Raw genomic sequence first — 19,699 nt, 5'->3', positions numbered from 1 at the left:
TTACTCTGTATTTTTTGTTTTGTTTTGTTTTGTTTTTTTAAAATAATCTGCCTCGCATACTTTGGCAAAATGACAGGTATATAAATGCAAAAACTAAATGGGAAGAAACACATACAATATTCAAGGACAGGAAATTGTGAAGCTCAAAGGAGAATGCTCTCCCCTCCTTCTATACTGTCTGGATCCCATGTAAATGCACCTCTTTCTCTTCTTTTGAAAGGTCTGTGGAGGAGTCATACTAAGAAATTTCTGCAGCAACTTTATGCCTTTCATTTGCTAATTCACGATGGGGGAAGGGAAATCAGTAAGGCTACATGGCTGGGATGAAAAGCCCTGTAGTTTTTCTATTTGATCCATACAGTCTATAAGAGCTCTGCAGTGTTTGTGCTGCAGCCTTTGGGGAGGGCTGACAACTTTCCCCATATTGGGTAAATCCACTTGGAACGTCTGGGAACTGTCATCCGGAAAGCAAATGACTTCCCTCCCCTTCATATGGCCCAAGTACTCAGCAGGATTTCTGGACAAGGTGGTTGATTTGGGATTGAATTAAGAGAAGTGAAATATTAAGGACACCAAGAAAGTTCCATTACTACCAAAGTAGAAGTCATCCAGTTCCTCTCTACTCTTACACTTTTTCAAGTTCAGAAAAGTTAGTTCTGATGCTGATCAAAAGCAAATTTAAATCTGTATGTATTCATAATCACTTAATGCTTTTCTATCTATATACACTAAAGCTCTCATTCCTTTAACTCAGGAGTGGAGAACAATGGCACCTTTATGACAGCATGGCTGGCTCAGGAATTCTGGGATCTGAAGTTTCCCATCTCTGCTTTAACTGGTCAAAAAGGTGCACTGTAGGACAATTTTTGAACCAATGTTTTTTTAAATGGGCTAACTTACAGAATATGTCCAAAATTTGAAAGCCATAATTTCTGTATAATTGAAATTTGGCAAATTGTGTTAAACATTTTATGACATAAAAATAATCATAAAGATTTTATGACATAATACAAAATGTCATAAAACACTTCCTGGTAGCAACCACTGATGTTTGACTATGTTATACAGTTCAACATGGGCTATATTCCAGTGAAGGCAGGACATTATAAGTTCTGTGGTGGTTAAAGATATTGAAGAATCTGGTAAGGAAATCTCTATGAAACTATGACCCAAGGGGGGGGGGGTTACGAGTTGTCTAATTATAGGGAACAGTGAAAACATCACCTATAACTTTTACAATCTACGCCATTGTTATTAATTTTTTAATTAATTTTAATTTTAAAAAGCCAGTTCTTCAGTTTGCATTATTTAATCTTCAACAATTCTAACTATATTTCCCTGATTGTCATTTTATTCAGTTCCATTTTAAAATCTCTTTTGCCAATACACTTATATAAAGGCATTTATATAAAGGGTATAAACCAGTGGTGAAATTCAAATATGTGAACCACGGGTTCTCTGTGTGGATGCCGCTTTCGGAAGTCCATTCTGGGCCTGGGCAACAGAAAAATAGCTACCGGTTCTGCCGAAGTGGTATGAACTGGCTGAATCCCACCACTGGTAGAAACAGACTTTCAGAAACAGATTGCTACCTCAAAAGTCTCATTGTTGGATTATATATAAATAAACTTGGTTTCATTAAGTATAAATTCATGCTTTTATCAAATGTACTTCTAGACTACTCTACAAATCTAGCAGTTCATAATATTATGAATAGTTCTGTTTGGATTAAACTGTCTTGTGGGAAAATGGTAATAAAAGTTTAAACAAAGAGAAGAAATTAAGCAATTTCCCCAAACAAATACTTCTGGATAAGTTGTACTACAAACTCCCATAATTTTCCTGCAAATACAGTTGTTGTCCTGCTGACATCAGTTGGGAAGGCAATCAGGAATAGTGACAAAATATATGGCATGATTTATACACTCTTTCCGTTCATGAGGGCACAATTGGTGCCATGAAAACTCCAGGAAGGTGTTTCCATTTTTGTGACATCATGTCTTGCTGAAGACAGGCTATAAAAGGTGCCTTTTTGATCCTTTAACCTGAGTCATAAGAGAGAGAGAAAAGGATCCACTACATATTCAGAACTTCTAAATCAGTGGTTCTCAACCTTTTTAATGCCGCGACCCCCAACCGGTCGTAAGTCGAGGACTACTCAACTGGTGCAGCACCGTTTGCAGAATGGGACTTTTGGCGGGCTCAGCAGGGCAGAGACAGCCTGGACAATTCCTATTGGCTTTTGAAAGCCAATAGAATTAGACTCTATTCAAGAGAGTCTATTCTATTGGCTTTCAAAAGCCAATAGAATAAAAGGGAGTAGCACAGCTAAGGAAAAGGAGGAAAAATTGGCGGACTGTGTTCTTTGGCGATCCCCGTGAAATGGTCGTTCGAACCTAAATGGGGTCCCGACCCACAGGTTGAGAACCACTGTTCTAAATGGTTTCTTAAGAGTTCAAGTGTTATATACAAAGTATAACTAATTTTTTTTTTCTTGACAGAAAGTTTGTACACAGCTATATTACTTATAAATTCTTTTAAGACAACATGTTAGAGTCAACCTAAAGTAAAAAAATCAGAATAGTATTTAGAGATCAAAGATAAAATTCCAGATATAGAATCTGTATGAGCAATCAAAAGAAATGCTACCATTTATTTGGTGCTGCCTAATAAACATTTACCACAGATGATCTTTTGGATGAAAAGCAAAGTGGGTTTTAAACAGAGAAACATTTTAGAAAATGTTTTCATAGATTTATATAAGTTGAATTGATTCTGGACAAACCTGAATCAAAAGTCTTAACTGTATTTAGATATATTTATCTAGGAATTTCTTGAAAGTTTTATTTGAATTTCTCTTTCTAATTATTTGCTTTTATTCATGGAGAGTCTCAGTGCAGTATTGTATTGGGAGGGGTGTGAAATAGCTGGGCATCAGCAGGTTCCTGTTGATATTTCTCACAGTTTGACTGATGCAATGTGCTCTACATGGAGTTGCCCTTGAAGATCACATGGTCCATAATGCAGTTGCACAAGCAGAGATGGATCTGCCTCAGAATGCCTAGGTAACACTACAAGCTTGCACCAGTTGCCAGTGTGCTTATAGGTACAATTCAAGGTACTGGTTGCTATCAATAAAGCCCCACATGGTAGAGGGCCTGGTTACTTGAGGGACCACGGCTTGTCTACCATAGTATCTCCCTGGTAGATTTGATCCTGCAAGGTTGGCAGGGTTCCTTTGATTAAACAAGGTCCTTCACTGGAACCCTCTATTGCAATACCTTCTCTATTACAGTGCCTGTCCTCTGGTATGAGGATCCCCCAAGATTCAAATGATACCCCCTCCCCATCTGCTGTTATTCAGGCCATCCAGGCCAGTTGCCACTTTTTATCTTTTAAAGATTTTATTGTAATTTCTTTTATTGTCATGAGTCATTCAGAGTTAGCCAGAGTATTTATTTATTTATTCATGTGATTTGATGTATTTCTTCAATAGTCCCATCAATCCACATCTTCATTTCTCCCGTTAGGAAGAATGGTATTACAAAGGAATTAATAGGATGAGTACAGCCACTGTGTTTGCTACTTCTTCCTGTTAGGCTGAGCCTCACAATCTATTGCTAATATTACTTTGGAGGGGAGGTTTTCAGAATGTTCCTATGAGCAGATAATATCTGGCTCTTTTTGATTTAGAGATAATGCTGTGCGTAGGATATGCTTTCAATTGATGTGGTACCCTTGCAAGTCTGGTGGGCTTCACTGTTACCATACAGTAAAAGGAAATATAATCTAAAGTGAAACACAGGCTCCCTTTTGGCTGCAAATGGAGTACTGCAAGCCATTACCAATTCTATAATGATTGGAAAACTCCTAATTTACTTCAAGGAGAAGTGATATTCACAGTTATGGATTAGTGAAGCTTATTTAGAAAGAAAGAAAACCCGAGCCCCCTTCATAATAAATATGACAAGTGATAGAGACAGGCTGCTAAACTAGGAAGTTCTGCCAAAGAAGCAGAAGAAGATTTACTCAAGACATGTTTTTTTATAAGAAAGCCACAGTGCATGCACTCACGCCTACACACAGTTAATCTTCTATAGAAACTCTTTATATACATTATGGTTTCGGGCCACTGTTCAGACATCACACAGAGTATAACACTTTCTCATCATAATTAAATGCCAGCGCAGAGGAATATGTTAATATCCAAGTTCCAGAAGAGATCCATCATGGAGCCTTGTGTGGGCTAGCAAAGATGATACATATTGGACACATTCTTGGCCACCCATATGAAGCAAGAGGAGCCAAGGTTTCTCCTGAGCGTCTTGTGCTGCAGTTCTGCATCTGAACAGCTTGCAGTTGCTCCAGATGCTGCTTTCTGGCTGCTCTGGAAGAGGAAGAGAGGGAGGGAGGGGGAGGGGGAAAGAAGGAATCAAATCACTGGAAAGGGTGGATTTTAAAATGGATTAAGATGACAGCCAAGAATATGAAGGGTGGTGGAAAATCCAGAAGACCCACAGCTCCTGTCTAGTGCATGCTTGCCAAGTCACACAGATCTGTAGTGTGACACATGTCTTCCATTTTGAATTGCATGACCACACACATAACTCTCTTGTTCACTGTGCTTTTCTACAGGTTCTCTCTCTCTTGGCTTAAAGTGCCAGAACCACACACTGTGTGTACTACTGTATAGTGCCTTTCTTCTTCTCATCCCTAAAGTGTTTATTGATTTTAAGAATAAAAACAACACAGAGAGTGTGCCCTAGAGGTTACACTGAGGTAATGTTCACAAGCAAATGATTCTTCTGGTATTTTCCCATTTAAATGTTCTTTTGTGATATTTCTATATAGACTTGCACATGAAAATGCAGGACAAGAGGGAGAGGCAGAAGCAATGAGAAATGTGAAAGATATATATATATATATATATATATATATATATATATATATATATATATATATATGTTTTTTCTGAGGTTTTCGCGGGCGGGAGAAAACCCGAACAACCAAAGACCTATATATATATATATATATATATATATATATATATATATATATATATATATATATATATATTGTTTGCCTGAAGATGACGAATGGGACTTCGTCAAAACGTCACCAAGACACTTCCAATTTTACGCAGGAGAAAACCCAATAACCAAAGACCTACATACAAACACCCATGAAAACCTCAGAAAACAAACATATATAATTCTGAATTGGATTAATATTTTCAGATATATTCAGAGTCTGAAAAATTTAGTACTGCCTGATTCCCTAAGCCAGGGGTAGGCAACCTTGGCTCTTTTATGACTTGTGGACTTCAACTCCCAGAATTCCTGAGCCAGCCATGCGTCATAAAAGATCCAAGGTTGCCTACCCCTGCCCTAAGCTATCAATATCACTACATACTTAGGCTGCAAGCAAACAATAATATTCTAATAAAGTTGAAAGTTTCCCATGGTATTTGTTGATTGATTATATCCCATTAGGTTTCTCAATTTTGGAAAATCAGATTTTAAAAAATGTTAACCAGAAGTACATGCCCCATAGAACAATTCCTTTTTCTATTCATTGGGGAAACAGCAATGGTCATTTCTCACTTAAAGGCATGGTTTCCCAACCATGGCAACTTTAAGACACGTGGACTTCAACTCCCAGATTTCCCTAGCCAACCATGTTGGCTGGGGAATTCTGGGAGTTGAAGTCCATGTGTCTTAAAGTTGCCAGGGTTGGAAAAGTCTGCTTCAAGAGATTGGCTCTGGACAGGGAAGACTCAGGCTTTTTCAATCTTGCAACCATGACATTCTCTTGATACTTCAATTGCACTGAATTAAGAATAATAAAATATCTCATTCAGGATTATACTACTGTCCTAATTCTAATTGCCGAAGTGGGGCACTCAGCCTGAAAGTTTGAAGTCTCTGAAATGAGAACAGAGTAACATGTAACATGTTGAACTTGCTCTTTCTTTAGACTGAGTCCTTAAAGATTAGATAGCTGTATTAATCATTACTGCAATCTCAATTAATATGCAGGTTTCTAAGATACGTTAAAATTTTCATCAGACATTGAAGAGAAGATTAGTTAGTCTGTAATGTTTGCACTGCTCCTTGATAGGCTCCATACTGTGAACCCATGTTATATGTCTCTTTTTGGCAGATAAATTGATTTATTTCCACTTCAAACATAGTTCAAAACAGTCTGAAGTTGACTTCAGTTGGAAATGCTGGAAGCTCTGTGGAGTAAGCCCTTTGCCACTGGAGGGAGTTCTTTCTTATTAGGCTTATCAGCTCTTCAATTTCAACTGTCCAAAAGTAGAGGGGAAATTGAAACAATATGGTGTCAGTTTGGGACAGGACAATACCCACCAAATGGCACATTACTTGTTTTTTTTAAAAAAAAAAAATCTTCTCATTCTTCTTCCTTTTGTAGTAATCTAGATGCATGAATTTTTGTTGCTGCAGGATTTGCCAGGATTTTGTAATTTACAGCCATAATAAAGGCAAAATGGACTTTGAAGAAACAAACTGGACTTCGAAAAAGCAGGATAGGAAGAGTACTGACATTTCTAAACTTTCTTGAGGATGCTTTGGATAGCCAAGAAAACAACCTGATATATCATCAAAAACAAAGCAATCCAGAGGCACAAATGATGTGGTTTAAATTATTCTATTGTGAACACGTTATGCAAGGACTTAACTTGGAGAAGGCTCTAATACTGTACTCGGAAAGCTGGAAGAAAAGAGAAGACAATCAGCAGCAATGTGGATGGACTCAGTTATAGGAGTTATGAATGCACCATTGAAAAGACCAGGTGAGGGACAGATTGTTATGCTGAAAATCTATCTATATAGTTGCTAAGAATCAACAACAATGTGATGGCCTATAGTCAGTCAGTTAATCAATCAATCAATCAATCAAAATAAAGCCAAAGTAGGTTTTCAGATTTTTTTTATAGTCATTGCTAATTAACTGTATGTGTTTGTGAATGGAATAGTTTTTTGTGGCTCTCTGATTATCTGAACCATAAGCAATTTTTAACTGTGTTATCTATATGGTTGAAATATATTTTTCTTTAATGTGATGAAATATAGATTTATCACCAGTGACCAAAGAAATGTATACAATTTATTAATGTCTTGTCCACATGGATATAAAACTGCCCTTCATGTTTATAAGCATCTAAGGCAGGGTGGGTACAATTGGAAACAATAATAAGCATGCTCATGTCTTTAGCTTTGAAATTCATTTCCATGAATATTTGCCAATGAAATTCAATAACGCAAAATGTTCAAAGAAAGGGAACATGAAAAGGGACACAAGCATAGCCAAAATGAATCTATTTAGTGACAAAAATGAATATGCAGAGAAAATCTGAAAATGTTCCTTCAGCTCAAAGCAAACAAGTTACAAAGCCAAACCTCAAAAGCATTAATGTTTTGTTAGCTGACTTTTTCACCTTAACACAAACGTGACAAACAGCATGAGCAAAAGAACAAAATCTACTTACAAAAAAAAGACTTCTCAAAAAAAATCCAATGATGCAAACTGAAAATATGCTTTTAAGAATTTTTTTTCAAGAATTTAGATTTGCTTAAGACATACAAATATTTGTAATTTATGAAAAAGACCCAATAGTTTGGGTACTTTTGAAACTTAATGTCAGGTAAGGTAGTTGTTAGTTATCACAAAAGAGAAATAATGTCCTCAAAAAAGTAAATAGAAATGTCATCAATTTTGCATTAAATGTGCATATTTTATTTATATAGTTATGAATAAATACTTTTAGAAATAAATAATGTAAATAAAAATAAAATCTATTGCATTACCATGGGAAGACTAGGATTGTATGAATTCCGAGCCTACTCTATTGTAGTAAATTGTTGACTGACAACTTCAGCTTCTTTCATTTCATAATACTTTATCCAATCCAAACTTGGATTGGACAACACATTCCATATAGGCCACCATCAGATGGTATCTTTTGTAAAATAGGATACCATCCTAGTTGTATTGTGGTACATGAAAACCATAAGACGGTCAATATTGGGCCTCTCTTACATTATTAGCCACAAACTAGGACCAATATTGAAATTATAGGAGACATCACTAGTAACCTGTCAAACCATTTTCCTACAGGAATCCAATAGAAAAATTTCAAGAGAGAGCCTGGGGGCAGAATCAAGAGAGCCCTCAGCCTAGAATCATTACATGTCCACAAATGCTCCAAGTCCATCCCCCCTAGAATTATAGCACTAATTTAGTGCTGACCATTAGTTAACTAAATTGTTGTGTATAGGCTTGAGCAATAAATCTTGTTAACTAGAATTTACCATATGGTTCTGATTTTTTTGCACCTGACAATAATGTTATTTGCTGTAATACAGATAGTCCTAAACTTAGAACCACAATTGGAACTGGATTTTTCAGTCATAAATCAGGGCAATCATAAACCATCATCACATCACCATACCCAATTTTATGACCATTTTTACTATGTGGTTAAGCAAATAATGCTATTAAGCAAATCATATGATTATTAAGTGAATTCAAATGGCGATCACATGACCATGGGATGATGCAATAGTCATAAGTTTAAGGACAAAATCACTGTTTCCAAGACCATCATAACTTTAAACTGTCATTAAACGAACAATCATAGGTCAAGGACTACCTGTACTAGCATGGAGAATCCATTAAAATATAAAGACTCAAAATATTTTTTAAAGAATATTCTGTAGAAACCAGACATTACTATACTTGTTATATTTGTAAGGTAAAATGATGTTTCTGGGAATAGCTATAATATAACAATGTTTCATTATAACAAAAATATTGTTTTTCTTTTTAACTTTCAAGAATTGCTTCTGGATTATGGAAGAACATTATCATTTATCAAGGGCACTATCTAATAAATGTCCATTCTGCTTATACCACTTACATATCCGCATTGGCTTCTGGAGGCTAATTTTGACTATTCTGGAATATAACTTGAACTATTATGAAAATGTTGAGCTATGTTAAATCAAATTTTTCAGTGTTATTCAATCCATGGCAGCTGTAGAAAACACCAGTGTTTTATCTCTGTTTCTGAAAAAGCTGATTCTTCATAAATTGAAATCCTAAGAATCTTAATACTCACTATAATATTACTGATTGGAATGGGGATGGTACAAACAAGATTCACCAAATCCAATGTAATCCATGTTATGTTCCCCATCTGAACCATGGCAGAGCTACTTGTTATCAATTCCTAGTCTTCAAATGCCTTCCTTTGCAACCTATTTGTAGTGTCCTCTAGCCCAGTAGTGGCAAACCTCTGGCACCTGTGCACTCAGAGCCCTCTCTGTGGGCATTTGCGCCATCGCCCCAGCCCTAGGCCATCAGCTGGGTTTTATAAAACCTTTTCGCTTTAGGTCTCCACCACGTGTGCAAAAAAAAAAAAGGTTCAATCAATCAGTCAATTTCAACTTCTCATGGGAAAAAAAAGATCTTGTAAAATTGGAATTGATTGATTGAACTTTTTAGTCCCACCCAGTCTGCCGTTATCACTGCAGCCATGCCCACCCAATGGGCCACACCCACCCAATGCGCCACACCCACCTGGCATCCAAAGATGCATAAGTGGGTTTTGGGTTGCAGTTTGGGCACTCGGTCTCTAAAAGGTTCGCCATCACTGCTCTAGCCTGATGTCTATTAAAGTAATTCAAGGACTTACAGTTAGCACAGCTTGATTCAGGAAGGCTGAATTCTATATTTGTATTGACTCTACCATTCTTAATTACACTGTACTTTTCTTCTTCCCCTAAATTCAAGGCTTTCAGCTTAGTTGAAGCACAGGAGAATCATTGCAAAGATAGATTTGCAAAGGCCATCTTGGAGCTGGATGGTTTCCCATTTAGTGGACCTTCTTCTGCTTCCTAGTTTATCAGCAATATTCCTCCCTCCCTGTTAAAGCTACAGTGCTATGGCAACATCTCATCATGCTCTAAAATGAGCAGAAGAGTACTGGTGACCGATCTTTTGGTTTACATTGTGGAAAACAAATGTAGGACAAACTAAGGGATAAGAGGAATAAAAAACTGACTAGATGCCATTTTTACATTCTCCAATTGGGGCCATCAGAGAGATGCTGGTTTTGAGCATAATGGGACATCTGCAGGTTTGAAGATAAAAACAATGGCCATGTGGAAGTGAATTCTCATGAAGGAGAATTCCCATCAAAGCTGTTGACAAAACAAGTCCTTTTTTCCTGGACTAAGGAATATTTCTTTGTAAGAACCACATCAAATCCTGAAATATTTCATTTGCATTATTGTATTGTCATTTTAATAAGTGGTGATTTGACAGAACGGAATTAGGATGGATCAAAACAAATGTATATTCCTAGTTTGGGCCCCAACTCTATTCAGTTGTTTTACTTCTTATCTCCTGGGTGACCCTGAATTCTTGAATTGAATGTAGAATGGGCCAAATATATTAAAATATAAGGTACTGTATTTCCCTTACCTTATTTATTTATTTATTTATTTATTTATTTATAAAATTTATATGCCGCCCAATCCCTAGGGACTCAGGGCAGCGTACAAAATTAAAACAATAAATATAACAATAAAAATGAGTGCATTCATACAGCATGTCCTAATCGTGTCCCGCCCCCCCCCGGGGACATCAACCCCAGGCCTGTCGGAACAGGAGAGTTTTAATGGCTTTCTTGAAGGCCAGCAAGGTGGGAATAGTTCGAATCTCAGGGGGAAGTTGATTCCACCACGTCGGAGCCACCACAGAAAAGGCCCTTCCCCGAGGGCCTGCCAGCCGACATTGTCTGGCCGACGGGACCTGAAGGAGGCCCAATCTGTAGGACCTCACTGGTCTCTGGGAACTATGCAGCAGTATGCAGTCCTGTAAATAACCTGGTCCTAAGCCATGAAGGGCTTTAAAGGTGATAACCAACACCTTGAATTGCGTCTGAAGACCCACAGAAAGCCAGTGCAGCTCGTGGAGGATAGGTGACACGTGGGTGTACCTTGGTGCACCCACAATCGCTCTCACGGCTGCATTCTGAACCAACTGCAGCCTCCGAACGCTCTTCAAGGGTAGCCCCATGTAGAGCGCATTACAGTAATCCAGTCTTGAGGTGACAAGGGCATGAGTAAATGTGAGTAGAGCCTCCCAGTCCAAATAAGGCCACAACTGGTGCACCAGGCGAACCTGGGCAAAGGTCCCCCTGGCCACAGCCGATAGATGTTGTTCCAAATTTAGCTGTGAGTCCAGGAGGACACCCAAGTTGCGTGCCTGAACTGAGGGAGGTAAGTTTACCCCCCCCCAGGACCAATGATGAACCATCAGGATGACCCTTGGGGGGCAAGACCCAGAGCCACTCGGTCTTGTCAGGGTTGAGTCTAAGTCTGTTCACCCCCATCCAGACCCTCACATCTTCCAGGCACCAGCACATCACATCGACTGCTTCACTGAAAGGACACGGGGTGGAGATATACAATTGGGTATCATCCGCATACTGATGATACCTCACCCCGTGTCGCTGAATGATCTCACCCAGCGGTTTCATGTAGATGTTTAAAAGGAGGGGGGACAGGACCGAGCCCTGAGGCACCCGATAATCGAGGCGCCTAGGGGTCAATCTCTGTCCGCCCACCAACACCGACTGCGACCTGTCAGAGAGGTAGGAGGAGAACCACCGCAATAGGGTGCCGCCCACCCCCACCTCCCTGAGACGACGCAGAAGGATACCATGGTCGATGGTATCAAAAGCCGCTGAGAGGTCAAGAAGCACCAAAATAGAGGAATGACCCCTATCCCGGGCTCGCCAGAGGTCATCGGTCAGTGCGACCAAAGCAGTCTCAGTGCTGTAGCCGGGCCTGAAACCAGGTTGAAAAGGGTCCAGATAATTTGTTTCATCCAAGGATCGCAAGAGTTGGGACACCACCACCTTCTCTACAACCTTCCCCACAAAGGGAATGTTGGAGACAGGATGAAAGTTCTTCAAAACAGCTGGGTCAAGGGAAGGCTTCTTGAGGAGGGGCCTCACCACCGCTTCCTTCAAAGGTTGCAGGAAAGATCCCTCCATTAAGGAGGCGTTGATTATCGCCTGGAGCCAGCCTCGTGTCACCTCCCTACTGGCAGAAACCAGCCAGGAGGGGCATTGAAGGTGCTTTTTCGAAGGTGCTTTTTCTGGCCCTGAAAAAATAAAATGCACATTCATTCACATATACTCTTGATATTTAATAGTACAAAGCTTTAGTCAAAGTAGCAGAAAGTCACTGGATATTTTCTTCAGAAGAAAAATTGCAGGAATTCTATTTATTTAGTTTAACATTTGCATGGACATTTGGGATAGTGGGAAAGATATTTTGAAATTTTTCAGCAAGTCAAAGCAAACTCTTTTATGTCAAGCATGTATGTCAGCCATATGAGAGGCATCTCTCACAAGAGAGATGCCTCCCCTAAATGGTTTTTCTGCTCAGCCTCTGTTGCCTTCACAGGTTATTGAAAAGATTGACAATAAAAAGTGAACTGGGCCATAACTCTCAAACAGTTGAAGTGGAGTTTAAGCCAATTCTTCATTTCTTTCATGTGCTGTGCTGAAATATGAGTACAAAAAGAGGGCAGCAGAGTTAAATATTCTGTCATGAGGTAATTCAGTTCTGAATGAGAGAATACAAAGATACCAGTGTGCTATTGCCATAAAACCTCATATAACAGTAAGCGTTAGCCAGCCTTTAGAACATACCACTAAAATGGAAATAGGTAGGAATTTCCTCAAATCATAATATCCAGATATGAATGATCGAACCCATCTAGATAGCAAACCAACTCTTAACTTATCCTTGACTATTAGCCACATAAAATATATAGCTATATTTCATTTAGACAAAAGTTTATTCTTTTCAAACAACTACAAGTTACCACCAGAAATGTTCAGTCTGCTTCTGGCCAAGAAGAAAATCATGCTATGATGACTCTATAAGATGAGCTGGCCCACATAAATGTGGAAGAGGCATCCAAATCCTAACAATGTTTTTTTTTTAAGTGTTCTTTAAGTCAGCAGTAAATGACAGCCAAGGCATTTGATCATTTTGATTCACCACTTTTAAAGGTGCCTTAACAAAATGTCTTTAGGCAGACTTCCATCTAAGTATAAAGTTAAGGAATTCTGTTGCATCATATTCTCAATAAGGTTCTTTATTACTGTTCTGATCCAGCCTTTTTAAGTAATGAGAAACTGCTTACTCGCGAATAAAACAAACCCCTTTTTATTAAAACAGGGCAGGAACAATCTTTGTTCACTTTGGGTAGACGAAACCAAAAAGAAGTAGCCACGAGGAAAGTCTTTTCCCCTTCTGACACAGGGCAAGTACAGTTGCTGTTCACTTGAGATCTACAGATAGAAAGTCTTTCAAGGATTAAATCAAGCAGAAACAGTCCCTGTTCACACTGGCTGAAGCAAATTCACTACTTATTAGTTCCCAGCAGGGAGACTCAGTTGGCACCACAAATACAGAGCAAGTAGTCCCGACAAACCTGGTTTTGGTAAAGGAATCCGACTTGATTGATGCACCCTGGAAAACAAACGGTTATCGGCAACAACAGACCATTCCCAAACCCCTACTATTTATTTCCCTATTTAGTGTCTACGTCTTCTTTTCCCTGAGAGCTGGCTTATTGCTTTCTGTTGCTCTCTTCTCCTCTCCTCTCTATGCATATGCGCATTTGGGACAGGGCCCATCTGTTCCTCCCCCTCACTCATCTCAGGCTCTGAAGACAACAGCCTCTTAGCCTGGGCATGGACAGACGACCCCAGCTCTGCATCTGCCTCTGATTCTGCTTCTTCATCATTGCCTTCCAAAGGTTCCAAAGTTGACCCAGACTCCCCCTCCCCCTCCTTCTCTGACTCTGCTGCTAGCTGTGCTGGCAGCTGATGGACCACAATAATTATGCACTCTCTATATATATAGTTCTTCATTGTTCATTATTACTTTTTCCAAGGCTAAGCAATAGTGATATTGGTCTAGCAACATGTTTAAAGAACAATGTCTCAGACCTATGATTCGGTTTACACACTGCACTGCATGATTTGTTTAACTTAGGCTATTGAATAAACTACTATTAGCTGAGTTCAGTAAAAAAAAACCTGAGCCTAACACAAACAATATAATTGGTAGGATGTTGTGCAGAGCTCTAGATGTGTGTTGCCAAAATCCAACTGTAGCAAGAGTGAGTTTCCTGAATCTCTGTATTACTATTTGCTGGCTACATGGTTTTTTGTAATCTAGATTGGTGGTTCTAAGATTGTAGGAATTCAGTCTCTATTTCTGCCCATATTAAACGCAGAGCATATTATTATTTATTAGGCTCAGCATAAGTTTTATATTCTATATAATAGCTACAGGTAGTCTTTGAGTTATGACCACAATTAAGCCCAAACTTTCCATTAGTCATTAAAAGCTAATTTCATAGTTCTCATAATTCCTATGTGATACAGTCATTCTGAAATTATATTTTTGCTCCGTTTGAAGGGATCTACATAATCACCAAAGTTTTCTCCCCATCTACAGCAAAGATGCTGTGATGATCCAGGGCACAACACAGAGGCAATGCAGTCAGCTGGCAATTCAAACCACCCTTTAATTGCTCCAAATTTTCCCCAAATGCTCCCACATTTCCGGCAAGCCTCCAAACAAAGGAAGACACACATGCCTTCAGCCACCTCTAGCTGCAAGTAGTTTCACATACAGTCTGATTAGGGAAGGAATTTACTTAAGGCCATGGAGATAACAAGGAATGACACATAAATCATAAACCTAATGATTCTGGATGAATACATGCTTGCCTGAGCAGTTTCAAAAGGGAAGCCAAAATACAGTCCGAGATCTTTGAACATCCAAGCAATATTGTCAGCCAGTCCAGTGCTCAGAGTTTCTGGGTTTCCAAGCAGAAGTCACAGAACAAGAGATCAGCAACAACACACACAAAACTCCAAGGAATCAGCATTTGTTCCCGACAAATGCCTCTTCCCACAGCATCTTCTTAAATCTCATTCTCCAGGTGTGCCTTGTGGAGAGGGGCGGGACACTCTCTTCCTGAGTAGTTGAGCCTGCATGCATTGTTCTCTCCATCTCTCCACTCTCGGTGCTCTAGGATCAGGTGAGGGTGGCCCTTGGTCATCGCCTGAATTCGGTCTCTCCTGTTCATCCTGTCTCAATCCTGAAGGGCCCTGGCCTACCTCAGCCTGCTTTTCCCCACATTCCTCTGAAACCACAGACACCTCTCTCTCGATCTCCATAGAGTCCCATTCCAGCTCATTTTCCTCCGCCGATTCAGGCTCTGACGGAAGCATGACAGATGCCATGGTACTTTGCTGCTGCCATCCCTTTTGTTCTCCAGCCATTCTTTGTGATGGTTTTACTGATTTCATCAAATGGTAACTGGTTTTCTGACTTTTTCCTCCTCACCATGACAATAAATGTGAAGATTTAGGCAACAGCTGACTGCTCTTTTAGACATTTCCATTTGTGCAGTAGCCAGCAGTGTAAAAGGATGGATTACCAACAATTGAGATATGTATATAGAACAGATAGTCCTTGGCTTACAACAGTTCATTTAGTGACTGTTCGAAGTTACAACAGCACTGGAAAAAGTTTCTTATGACCATTTTTCACTCTTACAACTTAGCCATGGTCAAGTAATCAAAATTCAGATGCTTGGCAACTGACTCATCTTTATGACTGTTGCAGTGTCCTGGAGTCAGGTGATCCCCTTTTGCAACCTTCTGACAAGCAAAGTCAATGGGGAAGCCAGATTCACTTAATAGATAGATAGATAGATAGATAGATAGATAGATAGATAGATAGATAGGTGGGTGGGTGGGTGGGTGGGTGGGTGGGTGGGTAGGTAGGTAGGCAGGCAGGCAGGCAGGTAGGTAGATAGATAGGTAGATAGGTAGATAGATAGGTGGGTGGGTGGACGGACGGACGGACGGACGGACAGACAGACAGACAGACAGATAGATAGATAGATAGATAGATAAACCCTTATTGTTATTTTTTACTGTGGGCACAATGGCACACATTAAAAATGAAAGTTAGTTGCTTGCTCTCAAAGTGTACATATACATAACCATGTTACTAATTTAGCAACTTCTGTGATGCACTTAACATTTGTAGCAAGAAAGGTTGTAAAAACGAGGCATTAAATGTTGACTATTTTAACAAATATCTCACTTAGCAACAGAAATTTTGGGGTCAATTGCGATCGTAAGTCGAGGACTATCTGTAATGCAAACTTGCAGAAAAAAGTAAGAATCCTGAGGCTAATGGCATTATGGAAGTACCCTCAACACTGTCTAATGTGAATGAGGCTGAGAACTTTTCCCCGATGGATAAAAGAGGCACAGGAGCCCGATTTAGATGGACCAAAGGGGGAACATTTTGAGTACCACCACATCTAGTATTTCTTTATTTTTTTTATTTAATACAAAATAGATTTCAGATTATTTAATGTATGTTCCTCTATCCACAGGTTTATTGGACTATTTGCACCTTTAAAATCTTGCTGTACCATACCAAGCACAGCCTTTTCCAATCTGGTATTCTCTAGATGTGTTGGACTAAAATTCCTAGAATTTGAATTCTGTATCCAAAACTTTTCTATTGCTAACCTGGCATACACTAATGAAATTTGTTAATCAAACATAGAAAGATGAAGCTGAGTTTCATTCCTGAAGTCATTCATCCATGCAGTTTTCATGGTAATATTGCAGAAACAATTTTCCAATTTCCAGGAGTTTCTCTTAGTAACCAAGCCTAACTTGCTTAATTTCTGAGATTAACCAAAATTGCTAAATGCTAGCAAGACTGTTATATACACAAAGTTGGGAAAATATTGAAAACCCACAACAGAGAAATAGTGAAGATGGCAGAACTTGCAGAACTGGTGACATTAACCAGTTTGATCAAGAACAGGATAACAAATACTTTTATAAAAGACTGGAAAGCTTTGATGGGCTGAAAATGGGGAAAGATTAATTTGTGGTTTATGGATGTTCTGATTAAAAAGATTGAATATGGGAAGAAGAGTGTCATACTGTAACTTTAAAAAGGGAGGAAAGAAAATGAGTTTGTTTGTAACTTCTGCAAAGAAGATCTGAAGTCATTTCTATATATAACTTTTCTTTTCATCACTTTTTTCTACCTGAAACTGTTTCTTCTATTCCTTTCTCTTTTTTCTTAATTTCACTCGAAATAATTTCATCTTTATCTTTTACTTCTGGAAAAATATGTAGTTTTTCTTACTTATTTTTAAAAGTATTAAAAATATAAAAGTATTTTAATACTTTTATAAAGTATATGTATATGTACATTCAATTCCTGCTAGAGCCAGGAGATGGCACTAAAAGCAAATGCTTGTTTGCATTGCTTGGAAAAGAAACAGTTGCCCTAATTTTACAACTACTCATCATATTTTTATTTATGAAAGCATTTTCTACATTGTTTGGGTGTGATCCTTGTAATAATGATGCATATATTTTATAAAAGGATGGTAAGTCCAAAACTAATTCATTAGATATATAATCAGTTAAACTGTGATGCTGGTTTAAGCTAGAATAGGCATTTCCAGGTTAGCATAAAACCAAAACAGTACATTTTCAGAAGGTATCCCGCACAAATGGAACAATCATGTAAACTAAAATATGTTGCATGCCAGAGGACAATGAGTGCTAGACCATTTTCCATCTATAATGCTTAAAATCTCCCTCTTCTCTCTCCAGAACCTCCAGATCCTCAACCTTCTTGATTTGGTGGCTTCCATTTTGTCTGTGTGGCCTTCTAATAAGAGGCACATCTGTTTTGAAAGAACAAAGGAATGAAGAAGAGCAAGGAGGAGGAAGTTGACTGATTGATTTTGTCTGGAGATATTCATGGATAATTGAATTGTCTCCAGGCTCTAGAGTTAACACAATTGTGCATTGTGCTATAAACCAGCTTCCCAGTACAGATACCAAGTCAATGGGAAAAATAGCCGGCTGTGAAATATACCTCTTTTTTGTTCTCCATTGTTTATGGCAGCAGAAATATTTCAAATATTATAGTGTTTTATCTTTGTTAGGCCCGTCTTATAAAATTCAAAGTTTTATTTATTGGTCAGAGTGCATTTAATGTTTTTCCCCCCTAAACTAAAGTGATTAGGTTGTTTGAGGTCTTTGACTGGCTTCATGTATCACACTAGCCCAGGAGTCACACATGATAAGGTCTAAATCATAGTTTGAAGTGTAATGTATTCCCTGGAAACATAACTTCTCCTGTGATCTTATCCAATGCACCAAATGTTCAATATTACAAAATGTTTAAACAAATATTCGGGATTTTGTATCTGTTATTTAGAGGCTGAACCTTTTCATAAACAAGCATGCTTTCAAAAATACATTTTGGGGGCTATTTAAAAACAATGGTTTCTATAAGGTATCCATAAGGACTTTAGCTTTTATTTCTGGGTCTCTCATGGAATGTGAGATAAAGTTCTTTTGGATTCTTGTCCTTTGGAACAATGCAATTATAATCTCTCTTGATTAATTTTCCTTTCTTCAAATCTTTTTTCTTTAAATCTATTAATTTACCTCTTTTTCCTATTTTTTGTGTGAAATAAAGCTTAAAAATCTCTATTATTTCCTAAAACCACCATAATTTCTTCCCTTTCAGCTTAAGGTGTGTTATGCAGAGAATAAAGAATAGTCAAACAAAGTAAAAGATATGATAAGAAGAAAACATAGCTAAATAGTAAGTTTTATCATGCCTTTTTATCTTTGTAAACCACCTAGTTTGTAACAAAGCAATATCTCATGTTCAAATTTTGTTTTTTAAGCTTAACTGGTTTTTTTTTTTTTTTTTTTTTTTTTTTTTTTTTTTTTTTTTTTTAGGATTTCGTAAGTTTCATCCAACCACAACTTTCTCAATTTTCTCTGGCATCTTGACCCACACTGTTCTTTCATATGTTTTTAAATCTTATTTTAAATTATTACAATATATCTCTATGTTTTAAAATCTCTTCTTTTAAAGCATTATATTATATTGACTGTGTTCCAATACTTGCTCCCCCCCCCCCAGCCCCTGAAAAAGCTGACATATTTATTGGAAGCTGAGTTTCATATCTGGCCTGTTCAAGAACTCTCTTCTTCAAACCACAAGGATTTTGCAATGTTAATTTCAAACTGAACTGAACATACATCTGCTACTTCTATTTTATTTCATTCTTAAATCCTACCCCCCACCACCACACACACACCATAAAAGCAATTTAGTTGTGTGTGGGCTTTTCCCCTTTTGCATCTAACCATAGCATAAAGCTGACTGGCAACTTTTAACCTGGCAACTTCTACTTTTTCTCATTATATTTATATGGATTTTGTTTTTATGTTTGCTAACTACTCAGAGTTTATATATATATTCCATTATACTTAAGGTCTGAGGGAGGAGCCTTACTTTTAAGCTAAGGCTTTCTGGAAGGCCAATGGTATTGGGGAAGGCTGCTCCATTTTGCATTTGTGGCAAGAGACAAGACACACCTCCTAAATCCCAAAAGATGGCACTCTTTCTTAGATGGTTAATTTTGTCTCCTATTCCAATGCCATCCACAGAGAGCCTCAAGGGGTGTGAAATCTGTTAGGACCTAGGTAGTCAGA

At 38.2% G+C, this 19,699-nt stretch overlaps 1 long non-coding RNA gene across 2 annotated transcripts; it reads left to right on the top strand.

The window, feature by feature from the left end:
* Nucleotides 1–960: 960 nt before the first annotated feature.
* On the top strand, nt 961–18,116 carry LOC120319263. Of its 2 annotated transcripts, none has more exons than XR_005559725.1 (3): nt 961–1,142; nt 6,468–6,817; nt 17,792–18,116. It is a non-coding gene; the product is annotated as an uncharacterized LOC120319263 (long non-coding RNA). The 2 variants fall into 2 exon arrangements; XR_005559726.1 differs by lacking the exon at nt 17,792–18,116 and adding an exon at nt 8,863–8,916.
* The last annotated feature ends 1,583 nt before the right edge of the window (nt 18,117–19,699 follow it).

This window comes from Crotalus tigris, unplaced genomic scaffold (assembly GCF_016545835.1).
Source record: "Crotalus tigris isolate CLP2741 ecotype Arizona unplaced genomic scaffold, ASM1654583v1 scf7180000017601.7605149639:7615979, whole genome shotgun sequence".
In the NCBI taxonomy this organism is placed as follows: Eukaryota; Metazoa; Chordata; class Lepidosauria; order Squamata; family Viperidae; genus Crotalus; species Crotalus tigris.
Note: the sequence above shows the minus strand (reverse complement) of the source record. Positions and strands in the feature narration are given on the sequence as shown.